Source organism: Phocoena sinus, chromosome 1, assembly GCF_008692025.1.
Source record: "Phocoena sinus isolate mPhoSin1 chromosome 1, mPhoSin1.pri, whole genome shotgun sequence".
Lineage (NCBI taxonomy): Eukaryota > Metazoa > Chordata > Mammalia > Artiodactyla > Phocoenidae > Phocoena > Phocoena sinus.
In genome coordinates, this window is record NC_045763.1 from 160,093,704 (window position 1) to 160,106,017 (window position 12,314).

The following is a 12,314-nucleotide window of genomic DNA, read 5'->3' on the forward strand; positions in this document are numbered from 1 at the left end:
GGCTTTGTTTTCTTTGCAACCGCGGTCCATTTCTAGCCATCACACCTTGATAGCAGCTCGCTGCTTCAGGCAGCAACTTATATCTGAAGTATGTAATTTCGTGTCAGTTTTTAATTTTACATGATCAAAGCATGGGAAAATGAGAATAAAGCACTGTTTCTTTGAAAACAAAGACGTTAAAAGTGAACAACACAACTGCTTTTCAGTTTCTTATGCTTTTCAAGGTAATTTTCTACCAAACAGCTAAGGAAGATGAATATTAAGGAAAACTAGGGAATCAGTGGTTACCCTTGGCTCTTAAAAGGCCTCTCTGTTTACGGCAGATCATGCAGTTTCTCCCTTTGAACATTACATTAGCATATGTATACATGATTTAACTAGAAACTCCTGGCGTTAGCATCTAAAAGGACACATGATGGAATGAAAAGAACATTAGATTCATTAGATTCTTGAAATCACATTATCTAGAATATGCGTATTCCTTGAAGGAATCATAATTTTACTTGGCTATTTCTTGCAATGTAGTAGATATCCTTACATATATTATGGACAGTTGTTTCTCTGCAGAAAAATCAGACACTGGCATTCCACAAGGAATGGGCTTGAATTAGCCCATGATCGTCTTTTTCTCTGTCTTTATTTATAAGCAACTGAAATAGCTAGATTGTAGATACATGGTTTTTATCAATTCCATTCAAGAAGACCAGCCAATTCTCAATTAATAATGTCCGTGAAAGACAGCAGTACTAGCAATTAACTACAGAAAACCCGAACCAACTTTCTGGGGTTGGATTTTTAAACTTAACAATTGCACTGACTTGGGTTTGGTGGCCTAGGTGTTTACTGTTCTCTCTTTTTTTTTAACTTTATTTATTTATTTTTGGCTGTGTTGGGTCTTCGTTGCTGCGCCCGGGCTTTCTCTAGTTGTGGAGAGCGGGGGCTACTCTTCTTTGCGGTGCGCGGGCTTCTCATTGCGGTGGCTTCTCTTGTTGCAGAGCACGGGCTCTAGGTGCACGGGCTTCAGTAGTTGTGGCTCGCGGGCTCTGGAGCGCAGGCTCAGTAGTTGTGGCGCACAGGCCTAGTTGCTCTGTGGCATGTGGGATCTTCCCGGACCAGGGCTCGAACCCATGTCTCCTGCATTGGCAGGTGGATTCTTAACCACTGCGCCACCAGAGAAGCCCTACAGTTCTTTTAATTTATTCACTGAGCCCAACTTGCAAAGCTCTGGCTCTGGAGGAGGTTGGAAGCGCCCTGGTTTCCCTGGTACTAAGCAGGCTCGGGTTGGGCAGATCAGGCCAGGGACCTAAAGCTCTGCAGCAGGGAGCATCTGGTCAGAAGGGACTGATGGCCAGACGGTCAGTTGGCACAGGGAAAGGTGCATGAGGACCTTAGTGCAAGTAAGGAAGAAAGACAAGGAGATCCATCCAGGCTGGGGCAGAAGGCTTCTAAGCTGAACTCAAGTGGGCAAACAGAAGCCAAGATGTAGGCGATCAGGAAGCCAGGTTAAGAGTCTGGGATGACCAAGACCGGGGTTTGGCACAGGCTATAGAGTGGTACCAGGAGTGGGGAGAATTGGAGCGCAGCTGGGGCTGAGTCCTCAAATCAGGTGCCTGACCACCGTCACCAGGTCAGACAGCAGGCAAGGCTGTGTCCCACAGGGATGGGGCAGTGTGCCTGCCCTGTGCTTTACCCCAACGTGGCCTTATCCAGGGCATCTGTAGTCAACACCCTTCAAGCAGAGTGCCCTGGAGGCGCACCTCCAGACCTCTAAGCCCGTTCTGCTTTTTCCCTACTCAGTAAAGTCCTTGGGAGTGTCGGAGTTGGAGTCTACCGCGCCAGATCAGCAGGCAGGAAGAAAGTGTAGCCTTGCATGTCTGCGTGGAGACAAGTAATGAAATAAAGAAGCTATCAGCTATGGAGTCACGAGCTGAAGTGTATGTCACATGGCATCAAAGGCAGCTTACAAATCAGCAGTACGTTCCTTTAGACTTTTATATTACACATCAAATGAGAATAAGTTTTGGTTTATTCGATCCTCCAGTGTCCCTGAAAGAGGGGGGTGCTCTCCCTTAAAATATGAAAGATTGATGAGGCCTGAAGCAAGTTGCATTTTTCTCAGGTCACTGATGCTCAGAGACAGAACTTCCCAGTTTCTGACGTGTTTTCCTCTAGGGCTTGACCAGAGCTGGTTGTCTCGGCAGTGTTCGGGTCTGACTTACTAGGTTTGCCGGACACACAGAAATAGAAAAGGAAGGCCCAGGTGTCCTCAGGCTGCCAAAAGAGTGCAGCCACAACTTGTCAAGTTCTGGATGAGATTAAGTTCGTTAGGAGTTCGTTGGGAACCTCCTCTTGGGCCCTGGAACCTTGCCTCCTGCAGATGGCGTCTTGGCCATTAGTGAAGGCGCTCCCTCAAAGCCCCCGTCACATGAAATATTAAAGGTAGCTGCCAAGATCAGCCACGATGTCTGGTATCCCACTGCCATGCGGCCCAAGGTGAACAGAGCTTGGGAGACCACAGAGTACTGAGCAGCTGCTGTATAATGAGCTGAAAGGGCTTAACCCCTGGCAAGACAAGTGGAAGAGTCTTAAAATGCTCCAAATCCCAGCAGACACGGAGGAAACTTACCTGAGCCCTGAGAAACCAGAGCATCAGAGAGACGGAGACAAAGGGCCTTGGCAGGTCATAGATTCTGCCACAGACACAGTGTTTATTTAGCGTTCCTAAAATCCAGATTTCCACAGCCAGGAAATAACAAATTCATGCTCTGTACTCTTGTTTAGCCCTCCATGCCAATGGCTAATTCTTTTATTATTAAATATCTCCTGCTTTATTGTGTGTATGAAAGTGTTTCTATTTTCACATAAGGAGCTTGTCTCAGCAAACACTTTCCTAGGAACCTGACTTTCAGCAAAGGAGAAGATTTTACTTTGAATAGCTTCTGTAAAAAAAAAATTAGTTTATGAATGGGCTCCTTTTCATCCCGTTGTTTTTGCCTTTAGTCATATTTTCATTTACCCATAACATTCTCACTTGGGCCATGAAAAATCCAGAGACGAATGGATTAGCAATATTCACCAACAGTATGGTTTTCAAATTTTGCTTTTTACTTTTTTTGTACCGCTAGGCATGAGTGAATGGTGAGCAGTTCAGGGAAGGCTTCCAGCTTCTCCAAGCTTCTCTTTCTCGGCTGCCGGGGAGCCAGTAGAAAGTTCTCAGTAATGTTGAGTGGTGTGGAATCTTCTCATTGCCACAATTTAGGAGTAGGTTCTTGGACACAGAGCAGCTGCGGTGTGACTCAGAGATGACTTGAGTGACATGCATAGCCTACGGATTGCATAGTTCTTTTGTATATAGTTGTCGTTCAATAAATATTGATTGATTGATTGAGTTTCCAGAACACTGTGGTACCTTCTAAGCAGCTTCCAGCGTTCTTTTTGTGTCTGTAGAGGGAGAGGCATGAGGCAGTGGAGGATGGTACCTAGAATGGTGCCTGGTGGTGGTAGCTGTTGTAACTGTCATGCAAGGACTCCCTCCGGGTTGGGACTACAGGAACAGAGAAACCATTTTCATATAATTTGCCTTTCACATCCTAATTCTGGGCATGACCTGACTCACTCAGCTGAGACATTTTCCTCCTGTGATGTGAAGGTATGTTGCTAAGCAACTGGATCAGTAATTGGTAAATGCTTATATATGATTTGATTTGAGTTACATACAAAAATATGTAACTGCTTTTTCTGTCTTCATTTTTAGGCAAGTGATTATCATTTGGTTTTATGTTGCCCAAACAAAATAAAATAACTGCTCCTATGTACCAAATTGCATCACAGCATGAAGTGGTAGACCGACCCTGAGTCTAAAGCAGAAAACTCAAATCCTAGATCCCAGGTATGAAGATCACTAGTCCTGTGACTGTGGATAAAGTCAGGTAACTTCTGTGCCTTCGTTGCTCTTTAAATCTGTAACTTATGGTACAAACACCTTCTCTGCTTGCCTCCTAGGGCTGATGGATGTGATGGATGTGACAATGTGTGCCAAATGCTTTAGAAAGAGGAAAACATTCCAAGGTCTAAGCATTTCTAGAACTCCAGATACATAGTCTTGGGACTTTGCCTATGTTGGTGTGACTCCAAAGGCTAGATCGATTAAGAAGCCTTGAGCGGGTGCACACTTTGCAAAAAGGTACAAAGCTATGGGGCAGGAGATAAGCTGCAGAAGAAAGGAAACACGTATGGACCTTCAGTGAGTTAATAATTCAGCGATGGAGGCAACACTAATGGCACCCAGAAGGAAAGACCACACTGCAAAGCAGCATCTCATTAAGTGTTACAACATAAGACGTAGACTCTCAAGACCAATTGCTGAGGCCTGAAGTAGTTGTTGAGGGCAACTTTTAGAAGCTTTGATGAATGGGTAAATTTTTAAGAGAAGAATAAGGGCAAATTCATAGAGATTATCACTATGGGTAAATGCTGTGCAGTAAGTTGCAAACATCAGTCCGTTTTCAAAGTATAATAGTGTCTGGCTGTAGAGTTTTAACACAATATTGTTTGAGGTTAACGGTCAGCCATGTTTTGTCTCCTAGCAGTAAACATTTTATTTGAAGTCATGTCATGAATTACCTTCCTACTCTAATGAAATGGATCATTTACATAAAAATCAGAAAAACCCCAAGACCCATATGCTTTTCAGTCTCTGGAGGCATGGAAATGACCTCAGTGACAGCCAATTAGAAAATGGAAAGGTGAAGGAGGACGCTCTTTATTCCCTGTTTGGAGAGTTTCCAAAATGACTAACATGCTTCATGGCAGTGCCAGAATACTTTTAAATAGGTGTTATTTCAAAGTGAAGCATAACTGGTATTTTTTTCCATATAGATGGATATCTGAATTGTTTCCAGAAGCTTTGCCTCAGACCACTGGCTCTTGTCATATATCCTCGCTATTTATAATCCGTTTTGTTTTCTTCTACCCCTGTGTCACTGACCCCATGGATTTCCTGGGAGCTGCTGTGATCTGTCACGTCACTGCTTATTATCAGACAGTCTTAATCCTCAGAGCATTGAAATATTTTATCATGGCACATAAGCCATTGGAGCCCGGCCACTGACACGTTGAATTGCAGCCTGGATTGTCTTTTACCTGCTGACGGTGGCAATTTTACCACTCTCATCCCCATCCTGGGTCAGGACCCTCTCTGGGCAGCAGATGTGGCGGTTCTGAGGGCCTTACCCTGCCCTCCTCTTGAGCAGTTTTTCAGTTAATATCTCACCAATCAATCGCCCGGGTCCCATTTAGTAGAGCTTGCATGACCTCTTAACTTTTATAAACCTTTTACCCACCTATCCAAGCATCTCACAGTCGAACACCCCCCTCAGACAGGATGAAATGCTTTCAGGATGTGGGCAGCAACACATGGTACGTAGAATTTTTTAAAGGATAGAGAATTCTTAAAAAACAACTATACTGCCTGATATTCCTGCCTGATATTCCCTAAGGAATTTTTTTTTTTTTTTACATCTTCTTAACCCTAGAGATACATATACTCATTTTTTAAAATTAATTAATTTATTTATTTTTGGCTGTGTTGGGTCTTCGTTTCTGTGCGAGGGCTTTCTCTAGTTGCGGCGAGCGGGGACCACTCTTCATCACGGTGCGCGGGCCTCTCTCACTGTCGCGGCCTCGCTTGTTGCGGAGCACGGGCTCCAGACGCGCAGGCTCAGTAGTTGTGGCTCACGGGCCTAGTTGCTCCGCGGCATGTGGGATCTTCCCAGACCAGGGCTCGAACCCGTGTCCCCTGCATTGGCAGGCAGATTCTCAACCACTGCGCCACCAGGGAAGCCCCAAAAGTTCTATTCTTCATGAAGCTAATAATTCTTAAAATGTTGTTAGGTCAATGTATTAGTAATCCCTATACACTAAGGGTGGTAGACCCCCAACTTAAGTCTCATGGGATGCACTTAGAATGAAGCGCTTTCCGTTGAAACACTCCGTATTTCTGAAAATGCAAGGTCAAATAGTCTATCACACAAATGCAAAAAAAAAAAAGAAAAGTCAGAAAAGCCCCAAAAATTTCCCCTCTGATCTGTATAACGGAGACCTAAGACTCTCTCCCACCTAACCAATTAAATTTACTAGATAATTATTTGCTTCTTTTTTTTTTTTTTTTTTTTTGCGGTACGCGGGCCTCTCACTGTTGCAGCCTCTCCCGTTGTGGAGCACAGGCTCCGGACGCGCAGGCTCAGCGGCCATGGCTCACGGGCCCAGCCACTCCGCGGCATGTGGGATCCTCCCGGACCGGGGCACGAGCCCGTGTGCCCTGCATCGGCAGGCAGACTCTCAACCACTGCGCCACCAGGGAAGCCCTGCCTTTTTCTTTTAAATCCAGGTAGATCTGGCCAATGAGCACAAGGAACTGTCCCATGTGAAGGTCATCTCAATTCTAAACTGATTCCTGAATTCAGATGGCATCACATTGATGTGTTAGGATAATTGTCTCCTGTATGAGATGAGTAAGGCAATGGAGAGAAAGGATAGAGCCCAGAGCAAAAATCTGAGCTCACTGGGTTTAAATTCTTGCCAAGTTCACATCATTGCTCCTCTCCTCACAAGTCTGATACTGCTTTAGCATGGTGTCACTTCCTTTATAGGAGTTTAGTGAATATTAATTTCATCCTGCTAGAGAGGCCACCTTTTTTTTTCTATGAAATAAGGTTCATAGAATTAAATGAAGCCCATGGATATTTAAAGATGTGTGCAGAGATGAATAGCTCTAGGAAATATGTGATACTGTCCATGGTAGGAATGAGACAAGTGAATATTACTTATAATAGTTTTTTAGGTTAATTTTTTGTTGTTTAAAATCTTATAAGACAACTCACTCATCTGTCCCTTTCCTTATGAAGAAAACTTGTGTAAGGCATTAATAACACAAAATACACCTCTAGCCCAAATGTCTTTTCCTTTTCAATTCTTTCACGATTGCTTCTTCTTTATGTCACTGAATAATACAATTATACATGAATGATTTCTGTACTTCAACCTTCTCCTGTCTGCATGTCATTGAAGTACTATATAAAAAGATCAGAAGATGCTGACTTCCAAGAAATCGGAACATATAACATAGAGATCAAACAGTTGGTGATGGTGATGTCAAAATTAAAATAAAATGTTTTTATACACTATATGGCTCTAAAATGTGATTTCTACTGGTTTCTAAGTTCTAGAATTCTTCTAATGTATTTATCTTATATACCTGTTTTCAGAAGGAAGTAATTTTTTATGTATTCTCCAAATAATTTCCTGCATTCCTATTTTTCTGCATTGAAGCCAACAGAGGCTTCCCTAAATGAAATAGAGGTTCCAGGAATCATTTCAGAAACTGCATTGGAAGAGATTTTGGAAATCATCTGATGTTCCCAGTGCATGCTTTCATCTCCCTGATAGTCCCTGTAAATGGTTTTGTAGCTACTACTTGGACACTTTCAATGACAAAAGCTATTTCATGAAGCAGACCCATCACTAATGGATGACTCCAATTTTTAGAAAGATGCCCCTGTCACTTATAAATCCCCCAATGCCTTTACATTTCACCTGCCTGTTTTGCTGCCTATTCAGAGATGATCTGAAGCAGTATGGGGCACAGAGACCTAGATTCAGTCTCAGCTCCAGCACGTATTATATTCCTCCAAAGTACCATCTATTAAGTACTTCCTGTGTGCTAAACTCTTTACCTGCGCTCTTATTTAATTTTCATAAAATGTCCATAAGGGTAGAAAATATTTTTGCTCTATCTTATGATGCAGAAACTGAGGCTTGATAATAATATGTGTAATAATAATACTGATGATGATAGTATTGTTGAATGCCAACTATATGCCAGGTGCTATGCTAGGCCCTTTACACACATTATAAACATTATCAGAATTTAAGTAACTTGCCTATTATCTACCTAATATGTGAAGCAGCTGGATGTTCAAATTCAGGTCAGATAGTCCAAGGAATCTGGATTTAACTCTTTAAGACTCATTTCTTTGTCTGTTAAATGGGAATACTATTATTACTTTCCTCACAAAGTTTTCTGAGATTCAAAATGATGGCCTATGAAGCTATCTGGCATTATTGCTTGAAAAATACTTCCTGCTACATGTTATTTATTCATTTTTTTAAAGACAGTTTTTTAGAAAAACTCTTCCTTCCCCTTTCTCCAGGTTTATATTCTCCGGGCTAAATGTTCCCAGTTCCTTCAATCTTTATTCATGTCATTCAACACGCAGGTATGACAGTCTGCCCTGTAGAAACTTACATTCTAGAGAGGAAACAGACAATAAACAATAAACCTGATAACTAAGTAAATCGTCTACTATGTTAGAAGATAGTAAGTGCCATGATGGGGAGGGTGGGTGGGTAAGGCATGCAGGGCAAGTGAAATTAGGAGATGGGGAGTAGGTGGCCATGTAGCCAGCTACCCCCACACCTAGTGGCTTTAAAGCAGCAATGATGGTGTATTACCTCTCGTGGTTTCTGGAGTTCAGAAGTTCTGACAAGACAGAATGGGGATGTCTTACCTCTGCTCCACGATGCCTTGGGCCTCAGCCAGAAGACTTGAAGGGTGGCACCTGGAATCGTCTAAAGGCTCATTTACTCACATGTCTGGTAGTTGACACTGGTGGTTCACTGGAGTCCTCAGTTCTTCTCTACATGGCCTTTTCCACGTGGCCTGGGCCTTCTCGTGATGTGGAAGCTGAGTGCCAGGGGTGGGAGAGACATATTGCTTTTTATGACCTAACCCTGGAGACCATACAACATCATTGCCACCATATTCTGTTGGTCGAGGCAATTTCAGAGTTCTGCTTGGGTTCAAAGGGAAGGAAAATAGATTCCACCTCTCAATGGAGAACTGCCAATTTCATGTCATAGAAGAGCATGTGGGAGGGGATACATGTTGGTGCAGCCATCTTACAGTCTGCTATGGTGTGCAGGGTAGGTTCATCGGTAAGGTGTCATTTGAATGAAGATTTAAAGGAGGTAAGGGAGGGAGCTGTATGCCTATCTCTATCTAGGGCAGAGCATTCCAGGCTGAAGCAACAGCCTTTGCAAAGGCCCTGAGGTGGGAGCGTACCAGGAGTGTTTGGAGGCTGTTATGGCTGGAGCAGAGTAACTGAAGAAGAGAGTAGTAGGAAAGGTGGTCTGGCAGATATGAGGGAAGATATACAGAAGGCCTTATAGGCCATTGTAGTTACTTTGGCTTTTACTATGAGATGAGAAGCAAAATGGAGGGTCTTGTCTGGTTATGTTTTAAAAGAATCAGTCTGGCAACTGTGTGGAAAATAGATTGGGCCAGTGCACTGGGAGGTGGCAGGGGAGGTAACAGAAGAAGAGACACAAGTTAGGAGACTACCGCAGTAATCCAGGCAAGAGAGGTTAGTGGCTCAGACCAAGACAGTATCAGTAAAGGTGGTGAGAGGGGTTAGATCATAGATCTATTTCGAAATTACGGCCAACAGATTTCCTAACGGATTGGATGTCTGGTGTGAGAAAAAGAGGAGGCAAAGATGTCTGGGTCATTGTAAGGATGGAATTGCCATTTTCTGAAACAGGGAAAGCTAAAGGCATACAGCTTTTTAGAGAAACATCAGGAATTTAGCTTTAGAGATGCAAGTTTACGATACCTATTGGATATCCGAGTAGAATCGTTTTAGTGTGTTTTTGTTGTTGTTTGGTTTTATTGAGGTATAATTGACATACAACATTATATTAGCATCAGGTGTACATCGAGATTTGTATAAGTTACAAAGTGCTCACCACAATAAGTCTAGTTAACGTCTGTCACCATAGATGTCTTGGCACCTAAAGAAGAAAGTATAAAAAAGTAGAAGGATCTCATCAGTGCTCTGATTGGGCAGGTAAGATGGGGCTCAGAACCATGACATTTAGCAATCGTGGAGGTCATTCACAGCCTTGACAAGAGCTGTTTCAGAGGAGCTATGGGCCACATGCCTGACTGCAATGAGCTTATAGGCAAAGGGAGGAGATGAACTAGAGAAAGCAAGTATAGACAACACTTTCCATGAGTTTTGCTGCAAAAATGAGCAGGAAACAGAGCAGTAGCTGGCTGGATAAGAAGAATGAAGAGAAGGGCTTGTGTTTTCTTTTCCGAGGTGGGAGAAATAATAGCATGTTTATATGCCTTTGGGAATGATGCGGTAATACAGTGAAATTGTGATGTTATAGGAAAGAGAGAGGGAGAGAGAGAGGGGAATAGAGCACTGGATTGCTCTTCCTGGGAATGTCCTTCGTATACTTTCATTTCAAGGACCCTCACTTCCTCCTCTGCAGGGTCTATGTGGGGAGAGTAAGTGGGCATGGGTAGTAGATATAAGAGAAAGGAAAAAAGAAGCCACCAGGCTACTACCTCTTCTGAGCTGCCTTTGAGTGTCACTCCTCCTCTCTGTCTCCACATTTGGGCTGGGAACCCACAGCAGCTCCTTGGTCCTTTTGCCGCCATCCAGAAGAATCCTAACGTGAATGGATTAAACACCACCTTTCGGTTCCTAGCAGAGCATCATCCTCCACCTTCTTTCTAACTCTCCTTTGCCTATAGGCGTCCTGACTTGAGGGCAGTAAGGGGCTGCTGAGCAGAGGCGTGAGCGTCAGAAGAATGCGATGCCCACACCCACCTCTGGAGGAGTCACTGTTTGTTCAGGGAGAGAATCTCACAGAATAAGGAAAACTGCCAAGAGATGCGCCAGACCAGCCACTGAACAATTCCACTTCACCTTTCATTTTAGAGGGACGGCATCAGGAAGAGTGACAAAGAGAGCATGAGAAAAAATTACTCCTAGGTTTTTCTTTTTGCTGTTTGGGAAAAGAAAGCATGGTGGAAATCTCCTTTTAGTGTCTTCATTTTTCATCACCCTACAGTAGAGTCACCGCAGAGGTCCCTAAGTTTGGCACATGGCATTGGGACTGTTCGGGTATCATTCCATCAAAATCTGTCACTCCTCATGCATCCCATTCCTCTGTATTTCACTCTTGTGAAATAGATGTTCAGTTTTACAGCTAAGGAAAATGAAGCTTTGAAGTGGTAATTCTCTTTGCTGTATTTGTGCGGTGGCCATTTTGTAGCTCAGGGGATCTGTCAAAAGCATGGTAATTACTGATACAAAATTAAAACTAACCAGTCCAGAGCTTAAGATTCAGATATTAAGATGGAAGTTGGGGGAAAGGGGGTGCAAACGATGCTGATTTAATCTTTTTGGCCTGCTTTGCTTATGACCTGTTATGCAATTGGTAAGAACACGGGATGGATTGTAAGGTTTTGATGTGTAGACTAAAGTCACGGTAGCCCATTTGTTTTAAGCAGCAGCTAAAATGTTTAATAACCTTTGGTAAGGAAATTGGAATTCTTAGAACATGAGTATAGTGTGAAAAACACCAAGAATGAACCCAGAAGTGATTATGTTACAGTCTGTGAAATGCCCTTGCCTGATTTTCCCTTCTTCTCTATGATACGATTGTCACGTTTTAGGTGTCGCAGAACACTTGAACGATGGAAGATGTGACGTGAACAATCAATGTTATTAACGATGCGGCACTTTCCCTCTCACCTTTCTGTTTGCGTCCTCTGCCACCCCTGTGGGTTCTGACGGTATCACCCCTTGCACTTGCCCAGGAACCGCATTTTGTGGTGAAAGACCACCCTACATAAAAGCCTGTTTTCCACATGAGCCACGCCTAGTCTCAGAACCCTGCACCTTGGCTGGAGTTTATTCTGTTTGGGTGTTATGTTTCTAAAACCGTTTGATTTGTATGTCCCCGTTGCGCTGGGGTGTGTGTTTTTCTTCCACAATCACGTCCACAGCATGCCTTGAGGGGTCACCGCGTGGTTCTTCCTCAGACTGGTTTGGATTTTACAAGGTGTTAGGGTTTCTAAAAAATTCATAAGGTCTCTCACATTTGAGTTTATACCAGAAGTTATGGAATGATTAACCTAATAGGTGCTGTGTATCCCCAAAGATGGCCAGCTTTATTCATGCTTAAGCTGAGTGTTTGTGGAAAACCAACAATCCTTTGTAGATCGCAGCTGCAGGACCGTGCAATGCTGTGGTGTCGCTCTGCCGTGTAAGTGACCGGGCAGCTCCCTGGGTTCACTCGGTTGCAGTCAGGGGCTACCACCAGGCACTCAGAGGAAGAAGAGAGAACCGTTTAGCTGCAATCAGAATTAGGGGCTTCTTTAAGAGAAGGAACAGAAAGTGACCCTGGCGTATCTGATTGTGAATATATACTTTTTGTGAATTGTGAATATGCTTTTT

At 43.4% G+C, this 12,314-nt stretch overlaps 1 protein-coding gene across 1 annotated transcript in view; it reads left to right on the top strand.

The window, feature by feature from the left end:
* Nucleotides 1-12,314, top strand: part of KIF26B (kinesin family member 26B) — a 494,415-nt gene that overhangs the window by 326,592 nt on the left and 155,509 nt on the right.